Below are 17,395 nucleotides of genomic sequence, written 5' to 3' on the forward strand. Positions count from 1 at the left end.
CTTTGCATATGACTTTTCCAAATCTGGAATTTTGTTCTTACAGCTAGCGAAAATTATTTATGCTGGTATGAGAGAACTCTGTATTTCATTCTGAATTTAAGAATGTCTGGTTTTTCTTTTCTATACAGTATTTCTGTGTCATGAAGATCAGTCTTTTTCTATTCAAATTTTATAATAATTTTACTAATACATAACGTATATTTTCTAGCCTATTTTATTTTTTTTTAAGATTTTATTTATTTATTTGACAGATGGAGAGATCACAAGTAGGCAGAGAGGCAGGCAGAGAGAGAGGAGGAAGCAGGCTCCCTGCTGAGCAGAGAGCCGGATGTGGGCCTCGATCCCAGGACCCTGGGACCATGACCTGAGCCGAAGGCAGAGGCTTTAACCCACTGAGCCACCCAGGCACCCCTTTCCAGCCTATTTTAGTCTTGACTCCATTTATTCTATGTTTTTCTTTTAGAACCATCATAGTTTTTTGAAGGGCACAGAAGCAGGCTCTTACGTTGTAAGACAATCACATTAAAGTTACTCAGTATTGTTTTTCATCTGACACAACTAGTAAATCACTTCCTTTGTAAAGTGTCCCTGGTGATGTTTGTCAGGGGGTGGTCATGAGGCCTCCAGTCTCTTTTTCTCCTGTACCTACAAGTAGTTATTATTCAACTGGTATATGTAACCTTATTTTTTGTTTCTCAGTCTGCAGTCCTCAGTCTGCCCACCTGCCCACTGCTACTGAAGGCTGCTCTGCTGTTACCTCCTCTCTTGGACAATGCACATTATTGTCCTTTATTTATACCCCAGGTATGAGAAGACGGCTAAATGAAATAGGTTCTAATACTTTTCCCTTTCTCTCAGAAAAGCATACATAGAGAAGTGTAGATGATTTTTTTTTTTGCAAAAAGTATGGAAAGTCATTTTTACAAAGAAAATGGAATATTTTCCTTAGTGACAGACTTCCATTAGACTTTTATTTATTTATTTTTCATGAAAGAAATTCACGCTTTCTGTAATCAGACTCCCTTTGAAGCTGTACCACTCCCCTTTCTATCAATTTTGTTTTCCTTCAGAACATCATTTGGTTGATAAGTTTCCTAGTGTCCTGTTTAGCTGTCAGATTTTGATAAGCTTTCTGGGGAGTTCACATATAGTGTTCACGTCACCCCAGTTCAGCGCAGTTTTCCTTATCTGCGGTCTACCAGAAGTAACTTGGGGTTAAGGTTTGGCACTTCCTCCTGGTGTTTTGGCTTTGGCGCTGCAAACATATCACAAAGCAGACATAATATGTATACAAACAGCTAGAGACGTTAGAATCTTGTCAGCGAAAAAGCAGGAAAGCCTCTGAAATGCGAAAAGGAGAAAATGGAGCTGAGTGTATTTATGATCACATGCTTGAGTCTATGAGCAAAACCGCAACTGGTATTCTGTATTAAAAAATGAGCTAGATTTAGATTCTTTATCATCATTTGCTTTCCAAGACTGACTGTAAAAGTAATTAATAGCTCATGCAATTTGCATGTATTGCGCTCACTTAGCTCATGTGTTTACACGGAAACCTCACCCACGTACACGAAAGGAAAGAGGCCTCAAGTAATGTTCCTACATAAGGGAGATAGCATCGGACCTCTTAGGGTTTATGTATCCTCAGACTCTATGGGGAAAGTCAAGATCTTGGAGTATTTGCTGCTCCCAGGTTTAATTGGTTTTATCTGCTGTTATCACAACAACCTTATCTCCGCAGACAGTTGCATGGATAATATTTGGAGATCAGAATTCAAGCCCAGACACAGAGTGTCATCTAGCAATTAAATGTTATTTGATAGTTCTGTGTGTGGCTCAGGTGTTGGGGAGCTCCTGCTTCTGGCTGACAGTCTTTATAGCATCATAAAATGGTTCTCAGGGGAAATCCGGCCATGGAAAGCTTTCCGAATAGAAATGGCTAGAAAAGCCAGGGTGAAGTGCGGTTCAGGCTCTCGTGGCGGTTCCAGTCCTTGACTGTTGCCTAATGACTGTGCAGTTCAGGTTTGAGAGATGTTTAATTATTTCTGTTATTGCGTTTTGGTGAAAGGATAAAGAAGCTGTCTAGCTCCGTGACACAGATGCTGATGTGTATTTTGGGGGAGTCCATTAAGTGGATCAACTTTGCTCTCCACATGCCCAATTTAATCCCTCATATGAGAACTACATAAAACATCTTCTATATAGGAGAATTCTTGATGGATGTTTAACTGCATAGATCTAATTAGATGCAGAGCAAGACTTTCCCCAAATGATTAACTGGCAAGATTAGGTAGACCTTCCTTTGTTTTGTTGGGATTTGGGCTTTCTTCCTGTAATATTCGTTTTTATCTCTTAAAATGAGTTTCTGAAAGCAGAAATGGAGGTAAAGCAAGCACTTGACACAGCTAAGGTTTGGAGAGCATTATCGTTATTCTTTTGGGCTTTTCCAGGAGTGGATTACTTCTTTAACTTCCTTTGGCCTGTGTGGAGGAGATAGGGAGAAGCCCAATTCAGGCTTCGCTGTAGGTGACGCACGAAAGTGTCCTGCTCATTATATGTTTTAATTGCTCAGCTGTGCCTAGAATGTAGATTAACTCTCTCACACCTGAGAAAAGATTCCCCCTTCACAGCGAGAGCAGTGAAGATGAGAGACAATAGGATGACAAATGAGATTGCTAAGTGGAGCCCTGATCAATAGAGAGTGCTGTCCATTTGGGTAATGGACATCCCTGTCATCTCAGCTGTTAAAGAATTCAGCAGAGATGAGTCCCCAAAGGTCTGCAAAGTATAAGGCATCCAATACAGGAAACATTACCACCTCCTTTCCCCAACCCCAATAAATAAAAAGGTGCATCTCAGGAGCTCACTCTTTAGCTGCAGTAAGCTGTCGTGCATAGAATTTATTGTACTCTATTTTCAAAAAATCTGTGCACAAAGCAGAAAGACAACCTGGAGACTGGGGGGTGGGGATGGGGATGGTCTTTGTTTCCTCAGACTTTAAGGGTGGCCTGAACACCTTTGGTAATCTTGCGAGGAGAAAAGTCTTCCGATTTAAAAACTGTGAGGGTTTTTAAATTGCTCTTTTAAAAATGTTCTAACCACCCCCCCTCCCCCAACCTGGCAGTTTGAAGCCAGCATATTTGGCAACCAGGAAGCTTGACGAATTGCTTTTGTCAGACAGCCATATGGCAGATGGGGTGGAGGTCACTGTGGTGCCCAGCCTTCCTCACTCAGATGAGCGCCATTCGTCCACACGTCCAATTCTGACAGAGGAGCGTTCATGGTTTTTCCTTCCTAAATAACTTCAATATGGTCGATCCCCACTTCTTAGAAACTCCCAGGCTGCTTCTATCCCCTGTTACATCGTGGAGGCCGGATGGAGGCTATTTCTTCATCTGTCTTGCCACTTACTCATTTAACCCAGCTAGTTCCCAAAGGGATGGCCGTAACCATGGCGGCCAGACTTCCTGCTGGAATGTGCATGCGAGGATTTCCGGACGGTTGTGAAGGGGAGTGCCGTTTCGCGGGGCAGTCAGGTGTGGGTCATTAATTTTCAGTGCTGTTGTTTAACTATTAATGAGGTCGTGGCCCCAGGGCAGGACTGACTTTACCTATCTGATGTCTCCCCTCTCCCAGCAGGCCGTTCACCTTTAGTCAGAGCTCTCCACGAATAATTGTCCCGGGCAGCGTTCACACGCCATTGCCTCATCTCTTAACCTCAGCTTCTTCCAGATAAGAAATAATTCCTCCTGCCCATCTCCCCAGTCATCCGTCTTCAGTAGGGCCCATAAAACAAAGCCGTTCCCATTTTCCATTAACCTCTATGTCCTGAAACTTAGAGGCATATATGCTTTCTCTTCTTCCTCAGCAAGAGGCCTCTCTTAGCCATCATTTTCAGGAGGCCTTAAATTATGCGGAAAAGGCAGGCCTCACCCTCGTTGACCTAGCCACCTACTTTACCTTTTATTTCTCTCCTATTTACCATTCGAGTTGATAATTTGTAGAACTCAGTAAAGTAATTCACAACTGTCAGCATCTTTATTATTTTGCAGCCAGCAGCAGAAATGGTAACCTGAAGGGATATCTACTAAATCAAGATTTCTGTAGCATAAGCAGTGTAAATGAATTCCTGCCCATTACATTATTATTTTTATAATGTCTTTATTAAAAAGGAAAGGAGAGGATGCCTATTTAGAACAAGGACATCACGTCCAAAGGCTAATAGAAGCTTAGGGTTGGGGCATGGGGGGGCCGGGGGGAAGCACATTAAATGTCCTCAACTACAGCTCCTGCCCATTTGGAAGTGCTTCCTGGTCCTCAGCAGGTCAGCAGTTGGCCTCTACATGGCTGTGATCTCATCAGCAGTCACGGAGTAATTCTTATCCCTTCTTTACCCTCCTCTTGTTCTCTAGAGTGGCACGGAAAGAGATCTTCTCTACCTTCGGGGACTGGAGAGAAGGGATCCTGCTTCCTGACATTGTCTCTCTTCCAGCCGAAACCTCTCCGGTTTTGTCAGCCATTCCTCACCTGCCATGCTTCCTGCAGACCCACCATCCTGTCTGCCCCTTCCGTTTGTCGGTAGAGGGTCTCAAGGGGGCATTCCCAAGGCCTGCAGTAGCAGTGATCTGCTGATACAAAGTTTAAGGTGCAGGTCGTTTCTCCTGATACAGACTCTAGAGGTTAGGGCACGGCCCCGTCTCACGGGGTCACGGTGCACTCGCAGTTAACCATAATCCCTCAGACTAGGTCACTGGAACTTGACTTCAGGTAGAAACTCCCCTCCCTTTTGGTTCATAAGTAGCTGACTTTTTTGAATCTTGAGTGCAGGATTTTTTTTTTTTTTTTAAGTTTCATCCTAGAGCATCTTGTCTGATCATAAATCTGTTCTCTTTTGTAATTGGATTCACTGACAAATTTAATTTTAAAATTCTCTTTATAAAGCATCTATACCAGTAAAATATATAAATAAGGCAAAAGGAAATAATACACCTGGACGCTTCTTTACCAGGAAGGCCATGCACAGCTCTTGGTAAACAAACACCGGGGCCAGCTGCCTTTTATCAGTGTGCCATGCCAGTCCCAACATGGTACAGTCACACACGGAATTTCTCATCCTTAAAAGTATGAGGTGGATATTGTCGTGGCCCCCTTGATAGGTGTGGGAACCAGACTGAGAGACATTTAGTGACTTACCTGAGGCCATGACGGCTAGGAAGTGGCATCAGCGGGATTCAAGCCCACATCTCTCGCTCAGTCTCTCTTGCTTTTTCCTTCTGCCTTGGTGTCTGTGTTAAATTGCTTATGTTAATGTGCTTTTAACATAAGTTCCCATATTCCTCACTGTTTGGCATAGGCCATTCAGAACCGCTGCAGGCCAATGGAAAACAGACCAAGAACAAAACATTCCTGTAGTAGAGATCATTTATGCCATACATTATCTGTAGTGGTTATTGAGGCTTTTTACAAAGACTTTGATTCTCTTACCTTCCAGACATAGGGTTAAATCAAACCCCCTAATCCACTTGAAATTTGGTGTGACTGTTTGCCATTCAGTTCTGTTTTTTAAAAAGCTACTGCCCACTGGGACGCCTTCGGCTCGGGTCATGATCCCAGCGTCCTGGGATCGAGTCCCACATGGGTCTCCTTGCTCAGCAGGAAGCCTGCTTCTCCCTCTGCCTCTGCCTGCCGTTCTGTCTGCCTGTGCTCACTCTCTCCCCTTCTCTCTCTCTCTGATAAATAAATAAAATCTTTAAAAAAAAAAAAAGCTGCTGCCCACTAATAGGTCATGATCCACGCTTGGAAAAGCCTAAAACATTACCTCTCGTATTCGTCTATCTGTAACAATGTATTGGACATGATAAGATCATCCCTTTAAACTTAAATTTCTGTAGATGATACAACAAAAATCTTAAGGTTTGTTGGCAGCATTTTTGACCATAATAACATGATTGAGAGGAATGCTAACCACTTAATTTTCAGATGGTTTTTATTGTTGTGTTTAGGAAGACTGTTCCAGCTGTGAGATGGAGAGAGAAAATTAATGAACTATTAATGCAGCCAAGGATAGAGGTTCATGGAGGTTAGCTAGAGGGTTCCTTGTTTTGGAGACCATCTCTTCAGACCTGTATTACACACATAACCCTGTCATAGTTAGAGTGGGGTCCCGCAAGTTACATCCTTCCATTCTTATTAAATTCTGAGTTTTGCCTTTTTTTTTTTTAACATGGACTTTTAAGAGCACTTAGGAGATGCTCTGAGTAGATTAAATTGATGTTGATTGTGATAACAATAAAACAAACACAAAGAAATGCCCAGACCTGGTTCTTAATCATGAATAAGCTGTATGTCTCTAGCTTAGTAAAAGCCATTGTTATTTTTTGCTTAATAACTGATGTCCACAGAATAAGGACCAGAGGTCCTGTTTCTGGCTTAGTTGCAACATTGAGATCTGTAAGTGAAGAAGGGTGTTTTCCTGTGTCATCTCAGTCGCTTGCCACAGTATGAGGTGAACGGGGTGGGTACCCACTGTTCCCATCTCACAGATGACTAAGCCGACAATCCCTCTGGCCTTTCTGTAAATTACCAACTCCCTGTCGATTTAGAGATAAGACAACACTGTTTCCTGTATTCCATCTATACCCACCAGGCTTTGTTTCCTGAAAGCTCTTTTATTTCCTGGTTTCTGAAATAACACCTGTGAAGAATGTTCTGAACACATGTACTTCTGGGGGTGAAAGTTGTATTGTCTTTCACGTTCCGTAGGGGCGGAGAAGGCACGGAATCCTACTTGGCTGACTGATGGGGCCATTGTCAGTCCTTACCTGACTGACCTTCTTTATACCCTGCTCATTCCTCCACCTTAGTTTTCACATCCGTTCCATGAGGTTATTATGAAAACTCCCTACCTACCACCGACGGTAGTTGTGCGTCTGGAATAAGATCACATACTTGACAATACCCTGAAAAGGTAACTTAGTTTTATCAATATAAGGATACTGAAATTGTTACTCGTTTTCCTCCTCCTGTTCTCTCCCCATGCACATGACACGTGCGCACACACACGTAGAAGAATCTTAAATAGTCTTTTTAGAAGAAAATATAGTTTATCTGAACAACCACAAGAGCATGGGATATTTGGGTTTTCTAGTTCTTAGACAAAATGTAAGGCCATCTTTTTAGACCAGAAACTTGGAGGGGAGAAAAGAGGCACAGATAATTTTTCTCAGCACCAAAGCTTTTCTCCTAGTTTACCCAGAGGAAGATAAAATGGAAAGCTGGTATTTTCTAGTGAATATAGTTGGCTACTCTGTATCAACAGTGTAACTACATGTGGTACCTATATTCATTATATTAAAAGAACAGCATAGGTAGAGTCTCCTTCTTTTCACTTTAAACCACTTGTCATAACTTGTAGACTTTTCTGATGGCTTGACAGTGTTTTCTTGGCACTCTAAGCTACACCACTATAATTGAAGAAACTAGAATTTCACATTGTACTTACAGTTTATCCTCATATTCCTCTTTTTACCATAACACCTTATTATTTAGGAATTTGCTTTCCTGATCTCCTTGGGATAACTTGCGACTCCACTGATTTAGTTGTTAGAATAAAATAATGTACTTTCACATTCAGAAATAAATCCTGCTCTATTATTCTCTGTGCACTTTTCACTTGGGAAGCTATTTAATCAGAGAATCTATTTATAATCCATGACTGACTCTAAAAGCACACATAAAGATGATTTCTAGAAAGGCAGAACTCATATAGCTTATGCCTTATGGAGTATTGCAAAGTAACCCATGCCATAGGGTACACATGTTCACATCCAGCCATGTCTGGGCTGTTTGCTTTGTCCTGGCAGAGTGAGAAAAAAATCCCCGGTGAAGGCCAGCACTGGTTTCAGGTAGACTGTTTCCGTGTAAGCCTTAGGTTGAGGTGAATTGATGAAGAGATAACATGAAGTCTGGCTGTGGACTCATGGAGCTACCACCAAGATCAGGCTTCTCTTCTGAGGCTTTGAGTCTTCTGGGTGAAATCTACAGTTATTGCAAAAAATCAATGTCTTGCTCTTAAAATCGAGAATCTAGGTTCTAGAATAATTCTGGGATGATACACATTCTTTATCCTCTTAACTTCCTGGATAACTAAATAATAACTTTCTGTTGTTTTCTGTGATCCTGTATTGATGGTTTATAAGCAGTATAGTATCGTGTCTTTTGATTGACTTTTCGGGGCAGTTTCTGGTCTTTTTGCTTGTCCGTTATAAACATTTTCTGCAGGGCAATATAAATTTGATTGCTAATGAAACAAAAGTGTTGAGAGAAAATTTAGTAATAGGTTTTAGGAAAATCAGAGCACTTAGTATTGCTTCAAATTTAAGCGAGGCCTAAAAAGCCCTTGAAACTGAAATATCCACATTACCATGTGAATAGGGAAAAAGGAGATGAAGCGACATCCATGGAACGTGCCACAGACACCATGTTCATACCCACTGTGTGTCCTCTGCCCTTATAGCCACTGCGTGCCAAGAACTGTGCTTTCTCCCACACATTTCCTCCTTGATCTTCCAATATCATAACCTTCTCAAATTGTGAAGTAACTCTCTTCATTTTTACCTAAGAAACAGAGGCTGAGAGAGGTTAAGCTTTTCTGTCTGAGCTCCCGGAGGCAAAAGAAAATCCCTTCAGAGCATCTCCAACTCCAAACCTCGTGCTTTCCTCCCTCACACTGTGCTCTTCTTCCCCGAAGGTTAATAAATACAATTCAAAGCACCGTTCGTGTAGGACACACACATACATGCCTCGTCAACATTCATGGGATGAATGTAATCAAACACGGGGAGCTTATAAGCTACTACTTCATATGAATTAATTTACGACAGTTGAACTTGGCCGCGTGACCTCCTGTGAGTACGGAGCAGCTGTTCAGAGAGTTCTGGAAGGTGTCCCAAGGCATCAGCACAGGCCAGTATAGATGGATATAGGTCCCCCAGAAGTCTCTTCTGCACGCGTGGGTTTTCTGCTGGTTCACTGTAGGGCTGAGGGGATGCCGAGTGAAGTTACCGCTCCTCAGATCGGATTATGAAGGCCAACTCTACCCAACATACAGAATTCTGGTTTGGCTTTTCGGGAAGCAAATAATTTCCAGGTTCGCCTCTAGCTTCAGTGTATCGTCAGGACTGTGAGAACTGCGTTGTCGTTAAGTTTCCATTAATGACGTGAAGAGTGGGTGATGTGTAGGTGATATAGAATGGCCTTTGGTTCTCCCCTACCGTACTTAAGCTGTTGTTGCATTTTTAACATGCTTAGACGCTTGTCTGTTTGGAAGTGCTTTGTGCTTGGCTGTGACTCACTCCACCTGGGCCCTGGGCCTCTATCTGACCTGGCATAAAAGTGTTTTACCATTATTAATATCCCTTCGCACCTACTGAGTAATTGTTCCTACTGGAGCAGCTGATGCCAAGAACGGCCTTTAGGTTACAGCCAGTGAATTTTGTGCTCAGGGATTTTGTTCGTCGGGAACATAGGTGGGTAGCTTCCAGTTAGACTCACTCACAGTAATTTTAAGTTAGAGGGTGCCCAGCTCAGTGACTTCACCTACACTAAGGTCTGGCTGGCATGGGCAGGAAGATGTTAAGCAGTATTATTTTGGTTGATTAACTGCATGAGTTACAAAACTGAAGAACCCAAACCAAGACTGAAACCACCAGCATTAAAAACAGCTCTTAATCACTGTTTGTGCCCCCTTAAAGATATTCAGAAACCAACCTGTTACTGTAAGTTGCTGCACGATTTAATTATTTCTTAATACAAGAGTGAAAGGAATTGGAAGAAAGGAGATATATCTGCTCTCGTTAATTGCAAGTGGTAATCCACAGCCTGCTTCTGCTACCTGTCATTCTTCCCTCCCGACCAAATGGGAACGCACCCATGCATTGCTCGTCTGCATAAGGAGAAGGAAACTCTCTTTGTTACTGGAAAGGGATTTATTTCAATAAAGAAATGGAGTGAAGGGATGACAGATAAGTGCACTTAAACCTTCTGAGCATTACAGCAAGCTTGTCGAATTTGGGTACTAAATATGATCTCTGTATTCTCTGTTAATGATGGAACCTCTCGGTCACACTGATGTTGTGCCTGGAACCATAATGCTCTGTTTATGCCACCTCATTGCTTCTTAGCAGGCGGGAGGCACGAACTCATTGCTAATTCTTTCGCTTTCCACCTGCCGGCCCCCTTGTGAACCAGAGCTTTTGAGTGATGTAGCCTTTTAGGTATTCGCACAAAGAGCCAGGCACTTTGTGAGCTATTTGCCTTCTGCAAAGCAGTGGGACAGCAAGAGTCTTAAACACATTTTAGATTGGTTTGCACTTAAACAAATGGAAGACACACAAATAGACAATCTGAGACTATTTCTAAAAAATAAAGGAAGGACGCATTTCCAGTTTTCAGCTGATGGATAACATGGCCATTTCCTAACTCTAGATGTTCGTAAGACAGCTGCCCTTCCAGAGGGCCTGGGGTATGTGAACTGTTTCTGAAGCAACAGACGAACAAGCCAATCAATCAATCAGTCAATCAGTAAATGAAGGAAGGGGCAATCTTTGTGGCTGTGTAAAGATTTCCCATTGTTGATTTAAAAAAGAAATGGCATTGACGGAGCTTAGTAACATTTACTTGGCAAAGTAAGCCATTTTGTCCCTTTTCTTTGTCTTCTGGAATCTGTATCCTTAGAAAATAAATGGTCTTAAATTCAGTGAGTCCTGCAGAGGTGTTGGGACTATCTTGCTAACAAGGTAGGGTCCCTCCCTCCCCTCATGGAGTTTCAGTTTGGATGATGGCTGGAGGGGGAGGGCTACACACAATCTTTCGATGACTGAACAAACAAGAGAATTGGATATAGGCGTGATAAGAATATGAAATAAAGGAAATAAAACTCAAAGATGTGGTAGGGAACAGGAGGTGGAGGAAAGCTACTAACATGGTTTGGGTGGTCAGAGGAGACAATGATTCTGAGCTGGTCCTATTTGAATTCAGATCAGAAACATGAGACAGAGCTAAAGGAAGCAGGTTTGTGTGGCTTTGCAGGGGCAGAGTCCTCAGTGACATATGAGTGGATGTTGCAAGGGGTCTTCACATCCCATGTACCACAGAATGTGATGGTGGACCGGGAAGTATATGCATATGTGTCTTGAAGATAGACGACATACCATCGTCTTGAAGCAAACAGGTATGCTGTTGGGATGAACAAAGTACAATCTCGTATAAAACTGTTAGCGCACTGAGAGTAGTTTTTGTCATTCTGCATTTTTTAGTGCCGGGATCAAAGAAACACAACTGCTTTCATGTCGGGGTTGTCATTCTTGAAAAGATGGGGCACCAGTGCTGGAACGTAGTTGTTGAAAGACGCATTCCGCGCGAGGGGGACTGGCTCACCCTTCTATCAGAACAAGAGCGCAGAGACCGATATTAGGTCTAATGATAAAATGGCATGCACTCCTATTTCCCCTTAGATTCAAATCGTATTATACTTAACTGATAATTAATATTCATGGATGAAATAAAAGAGGGTAGAAGCTTAGAAAATAGATAATAAGGGTGCTTGATTCAATAGGATTCTTTGCAATATTGTGTATGACTGTATGACCAGGATATGAGTAACTACTTACCCTGAGCTATCCCTGTGAAGAGAATTTTTTTAAAGAGAAACAGCAGAAACATTTTGATCTGTAGTCATTAGTATCAATTCACCGTGCTTTGGGCACACCTGAATGGTACTTAGCAGGCAGAAACATGATCTCACACATTCCCCAAAACTTGCTAATGATAGTTTGAAGGCCAGCTTTTCTTGTATGGTACCTGTTCAGAGGAAAATCTTGTGATGACAGAATTATTCACTTCAATCTGACAAACATTTATTGAGTCTTTGAAAAAACTCAGTAGGAGTTTTCATCTGCCTACCAGGTAAAAGAATAGTTGATTGGACCAGCCCCAACACAGGGACCAAGAGATGCTCAGTATTTTGTACCTGTCCTCTTGAAAATACTATCATCTCAAATGTACTGTGTGTCTAGGCTTTTTTTTTTTTTAAAATATGTGTTCCGTTTTAAAGTATTTTCATTTCATACCTGAGACAGTGGAGTATTTTGATATTTTGAAGTCACTGGTTCCTTAGGTTCTTTGTTATTAAGGCGGCTTTATTGCATTAGGATCAAAGGCCTTGCCCTTTTCTTGCATGCGTCGATTTGCTGCCTGGATAAAGCTTTTAGTGACGAGCCAGATGTGGTATGCAAACAGACTCCACCAGCAAGTCTGGCAGGAGAAAGCCTGGAGTACAGTACAGGAGAACAGCTTTTGTTAGACCAGAGTGACACAGTGATTTATGAAGTGTCAAACCCTCTTGCCTTTGAAGAATTCCGGCCTTCACATCTGTCTTTCGTGTTTATTTCAGTTGTCCTGGTGACACACTGTCCCCGCAAGCCCCCGAATGGCTCTGTGGACCTTGTGGCCCATGAATGGAGAGTCATTTCCCCCTTTTTAGGACGGGGAAACAAAGCAGTGAATGAGAGATCAGGAGAGAATGGGAAAATGAGTCATTGAGCTTTGTCTCCAGTTCAAAGGGGAAAGGAAGCTTTCCTTCAAGGGGCTTCAGTTTTGGGGGGGGTCTCAGAAGGAAAATGCTTAAACAACCCTTTTTTGGGTCAGATTATTTTTTAAGTGAAAATACTCAAATAAAGTCACGTAAGCCAAGTTGAATTCTTTTTAACTCAGGTTGATTTTGGAATACTTGCTTTGTAGCTTATTTAATGGCATTCAGCGGGATGTGTAATTTTATATTTTAATGCAGTGCGTGTTTTTTAAAGGGAACATATCACTTGGTACCCCCAGGATTTGGAAACAAAAACACTCCTTTTTAAAACCCTCTGTGTGTTTTTCCCCTAGATCTTTGACACCCTGCATGTCTGTTTATTGTTTTAATATCATATAGAAATTCTGAATAGAGCTTTTTACAGGATGAAGTAGATTGAAAAGTTTTCCAAAAGGATTAAGTTAGGAAAAATCTGGTGTGACCTTGTCAAGACAAGATTATTTTTATCCTTTGCCTCAAGGAATGGCTTGAGTTTTCAGGTGAAAGAGTCACAAAAAGGAAAATTTCTATTTTTGTGAAAATCTATATTCCAGCATATACACTCTCATAGTTTCACTTGATATCCTATGAAACAGAATCAGCAGTTGGACCATGATTCTACTTATCAACCTTCGGTAAAATGAAGATTTTTTTGATGGTTAAAAATTTGTGTGGGCGGCAGCTGAAAGGTGGTCTCATTGATAAGTACAGATCTAACACAGTGACCAGAAAACGCAAGTTTATTTTTTAAGATTTTACTTATTTATTTGACAGAGAGATAGAGCCAGAGGGTACAAGCAGAGTGGCAGGCAGGGGTAGAGGGAGAAGCAGGCTCCCCAGTGAGCAGGGAGCATCATGTGGGGCTCCATCCCAGAAAGCTGGGATCGGGACCTGAGCCGAAGGCAGATGCTTAACTGACTGAGCCACCCAGGTGACCTCAAACACGGGTTTCTGATGGCAGCTGTCCTTGTTTACCTCAAAGAGTGACCTCTTCCTTGGCTAAAGTCACAGTCCTTAAACGAATTTAATAATGTATCATGGAAATAGTTTTAGTCTTGTAACCACACATCCCCAACATCATTATATCAAATGAAACTGACTGGGTGTTTGTGCTAGATTTGGGATCTTCAAGTGTAAGGACCTTGGGAATAACTAACATGATTCCTCTCAGTAACTGGAAATAGAGCAAGTACTTTTCACTGGGTTTCTAGGAATTCAAGTATGACAAGGAGACAAAGTTGGCTTTGTGATTTAAGGCTGTGGCTTTTTTGCCTTTCAGACGGGCCTGATGAGATTAACATTGCCACAACGTTAGAGAAACCAGTGTTGCTTTTCCGAAATGTCTGGAGCTTCAGCAGCTCCCAAGGATGCTTTTGGGAGTTGGGGTTACTGAAGTGGACCTAATGGAAATGGCTACAGGGTGCCTCGCCTTTGGCAAAGGAAGATCCTTGCCCCAGAAATTTTTAGTTCTCTTTTTTTGGCATGGTGTAGCTCGGCTTCCCAATGGGTACTAATTGACTGGGAATGTCATTTGCAATCCTTGAGCCTCCTTCCGCCCACTGGTCCCCCAGGTTTTGCCTGTTACATTGTTCTCCGTAGTAGCTGCCCTTCTATCAGGTTTGGTCAGGACTCTGGAGCTCTCCTCTCAAGAGATGTGTGTGCATTATCAACCTTCTACCAACACCAGAATGCTGTCAATCACCCTGACCTCCGGGGCCCTCCAGCAAGCCCGGTAAATAAGGGACCCATGTCTGCAATGGCTTTTTATTCACCTTTTTTTTTTTCTTTCTTTCTTTTGGAGTGGGGCTTTCTAGTTACTGGGTTGTGTATGCAAACACTGAAGGAGCATTAGGAGCATCAAGTGGGGCTCTCCTTTTATTAGGGAACTCTTTTATTTTCTAAATAGAATATGTCAAACATAGTCTTTCCTTTTTAGACAGTTAACCTTTCATCTCTCCTGTAGCAGAAATTCCAGTCTCTGGGGCTTGCTAATTTTGTATTTGAAATATTCTAAAGGAGAAGAAAAAGGCTGTTTACAGTGCCTTCATTAAAAAGCTTTTAATCGTGTTTTGTTGCTGTATATATAGTTTCGATCCCTGCTGGGTACACTTCATTACACGAGAAAAATACAGTATTCTTAAAAGACACACCAATAAACCCAACCCAATTGTACTTTGACCCTGACAATTGAGTAGACAAAGTACTTCCATAGTGTTCACCCTTCCTAGACTATAATGAAAATGTGAGTTCGGTATATCCTTAGGAATGTGTTTCTCAGTGACTTCCAACCTCCTGAGTTTTGAGAAAAACCTTTTTATGCAACCCCCTTAATTTCTTTCTCACAGATGATCACATCCATTGAGTAATAGTACCACTTACAGTTTGACTCGGCATAGAAGCTGATTCGGTCTGATTCGTGTGCAGTGGCTGCCGACTTTTCTCCCATCTTTGCACACACAGAAAGCTACAATATTTATAGCACGCTCTGGAAGAGGTGAAAGGAAACAGTGACAGTCGCACACACGTGGGAAGTGGCTGAGGCTTTAAATGTCTTGAGATACTGAACTGTTTACAACAACTCTGTGAGGTATAGGGGCTATTGTTATTTGTTACTGATGAGGAAACTGAAAGCATAGGGAGTGCCTTCAAGTGACTGGTTGAGGTCACAGAAGGAAACAGTGAGTGTTCTCCCCAGACTGGACTCGGGCCATCTGGCCCAGAGTTCTGCTTGCACCTGTGTTGTGCCCAGCAGCTCTCAAACCCTCTCCTGGCTCATCGTGAGTACATGGGACAGGGGAGAAGAACAGACGCCATGATTTGTACCATGGACACATCAGTTCTTCTCCTCTCTCCCTCCACACTATAAATTATAAACATTTATAGATACGGGACTGCCCCCTCTCTTTCCTTAAATCTGCTTTATTGGCATGAATTTACATACCACAAAATTCAAGGGTTTTAAATGTGTATATTTTAGTATATTTAGTATATTAAATATACTATAAATATTATATAAATATTATAAATCATATAAATTATAAATTTATAATTAAATTGTTATTTATAAATTATATAATCAAATTATTATTTATAAATGATATAATTATATAAATATATTTATTATGTGAATATTATACTATAAATATTAATATATTTAGTATATTTTAGTATATATTTTCAGTATATTTTAGCATATTACAGTCATATAATCTAATCACCGGAGTCTGACTTCATGATGTTTCCATCATCCTGGTAAGAAGCTTTGTGCCTATTTACAGTCCTCCCCCCACTCCCACCGTAGCCCCAGGCAACCTCTGATCTCCGTTCTGTCTCTACCTCCTCGACTTTTTGGCACATTTCATATTGATGGAACACCACACAACACACGTTGTTTTGGGTCTGACTTCTTTCACTGATCAAAATGTTTTTGAGCTCCTAGATACTGAACTTTTACATAGGTAAAGTATCTCATTATTTTCGGACCTCTTTCAAATGTCTTCTAAAGCGGTGTCCATGGGTGTGCAGGGGTCCCAGTTTTACTAAAGGCTGTGGTTTATAGCCATCACACCAGGTTTAGCAGGTCGTACTGGAGCTCGGGAGCTTACCATTGAGGGGATCATCGTCATCATCACTGTCATCATCGTCTTAAGCCTCCCAGATAATTAAGGGTTTGGATCAAGGTTTCATGCTGTTTACGACATCCTTTCATTTTACAACTGTGTAGGTACTGGATCAACCAGGCAGTCTGAGAGGCCAAAAGCTGTTAACAATGTGAAAGTGATAAACTGAAGGCATTATTTCTTATATTAAAAGTTAAAACACTTGTTAAATTAACAGATTAGCAGAACAACAGGTTTTGGGGGCACTGTGTAGATACAGGCTGGACATTGTTTCTTTTTCTTTTTTTGACTTTTGAGAAGTATAGCTCTTAATTCCTGTATATTCTAACCGCTTAAAAAAAACAGGACTCTACAATGTCTAGGACTGTAGGTCATTTGAATCGTAAGGATAAGTAACACAACATAAAGGGTAATTCAACAAATGGATGATATAACAAGCTACATAATGAAATCAGCTTTGCTCATTTTCAAACTACTTTGCAATGATTTTCAGTTGCCCTGTCTTGGGTTTTCCTGTATACAATGTATCTCATAGATGGATAGATACCTTTGGGGCATGAGGACCAGTAGGACCAGGTTATGAGATTAGGAAGTACCCAGAGTTCTATATTATAATTCTCTGATTTGATTTGTGGAGTGCAGACCTTGAGTAGATTAAAATAGAGCACTTCGGAAGCTACTGCCCACATCTTGCTCTCAGGTGGAAAGTAGAAGCACATTTGGGGAGATGCCCTTTTCAAGAAATAGTAAAATTTCCGTTCAAAAACAACCTCTTCTTGAACCGTGGCAAGTGTGGGGAGTGCAGCAGTAAGCACGTGTGTGGGGTGCCCAGCTGCGAAGTGAGGGCCCTGGGGACAGCCATCTTGATTTCATGGTCAGGAAAGTTTCCTCTGTTGAGGTGGAATCTGGGGAGTCTCAGAGTAGGCCAGGAGCCAGTCAGTCATGCTGATTTCTGCGGAAAGACACTCAGAGGCCGAGGGAATGGTGTAATTAAATGCCCTGGGGCCAGAGCCTGTTCCTGGCGTGACTGCAGTAAGGGGGTGGGGGTGGCAGTTGGGGGGTGGAAGGTGAGGTAGGAGGTTGCCAGAGGTGGGAAAGGAGAGGACTTGGAGAGTCAGGTCAGGCAGGTCCTCCCGGCCCCACTGTG

General features: G+C 41.9%; 1 protein-coding gene across 4 annotated transcripts in view; it reads left to right on the forward strand.

Annotated features, from left to right (window-relative positions):
* EFNA5 (ephrin A5) overlaps positions 1-17,395 on the forward strand; it is a 277,931-nt gene that overhangs the window by 129,180 nt on the left and 131,356 nt on the right. Inside the window, exon 1 of one of the 4 annotated variants that reach the window (XM_082723754.1) lies at positions 15,327-15,405. The exons of the other annotated variants lie outside the window; for them this stretch is intronic. The gene's annotated coding sequence lies outside the window, so the exon portion shown is untranslated. Of the gene's footprint in view, positions 1-15,326; positions 15,406-17,395 lie in introns of those variants that run through there. 4 annotated transcript variants of the gene reach the window in all.

The sequence above is a fragment of the Mustela nivalis genome (assembly GCF_964662115.1).
Source record: "Mustela nivalis genome assembly, chromosome: 3".
In the NCBI taxonomy this organism is placed as follows: domain Eukaryota; kingdom Metazoa; phylum Chordata; class Mammalia; order Carnivora; family Mustelidae; genus Mustela; species Mustela nivalis.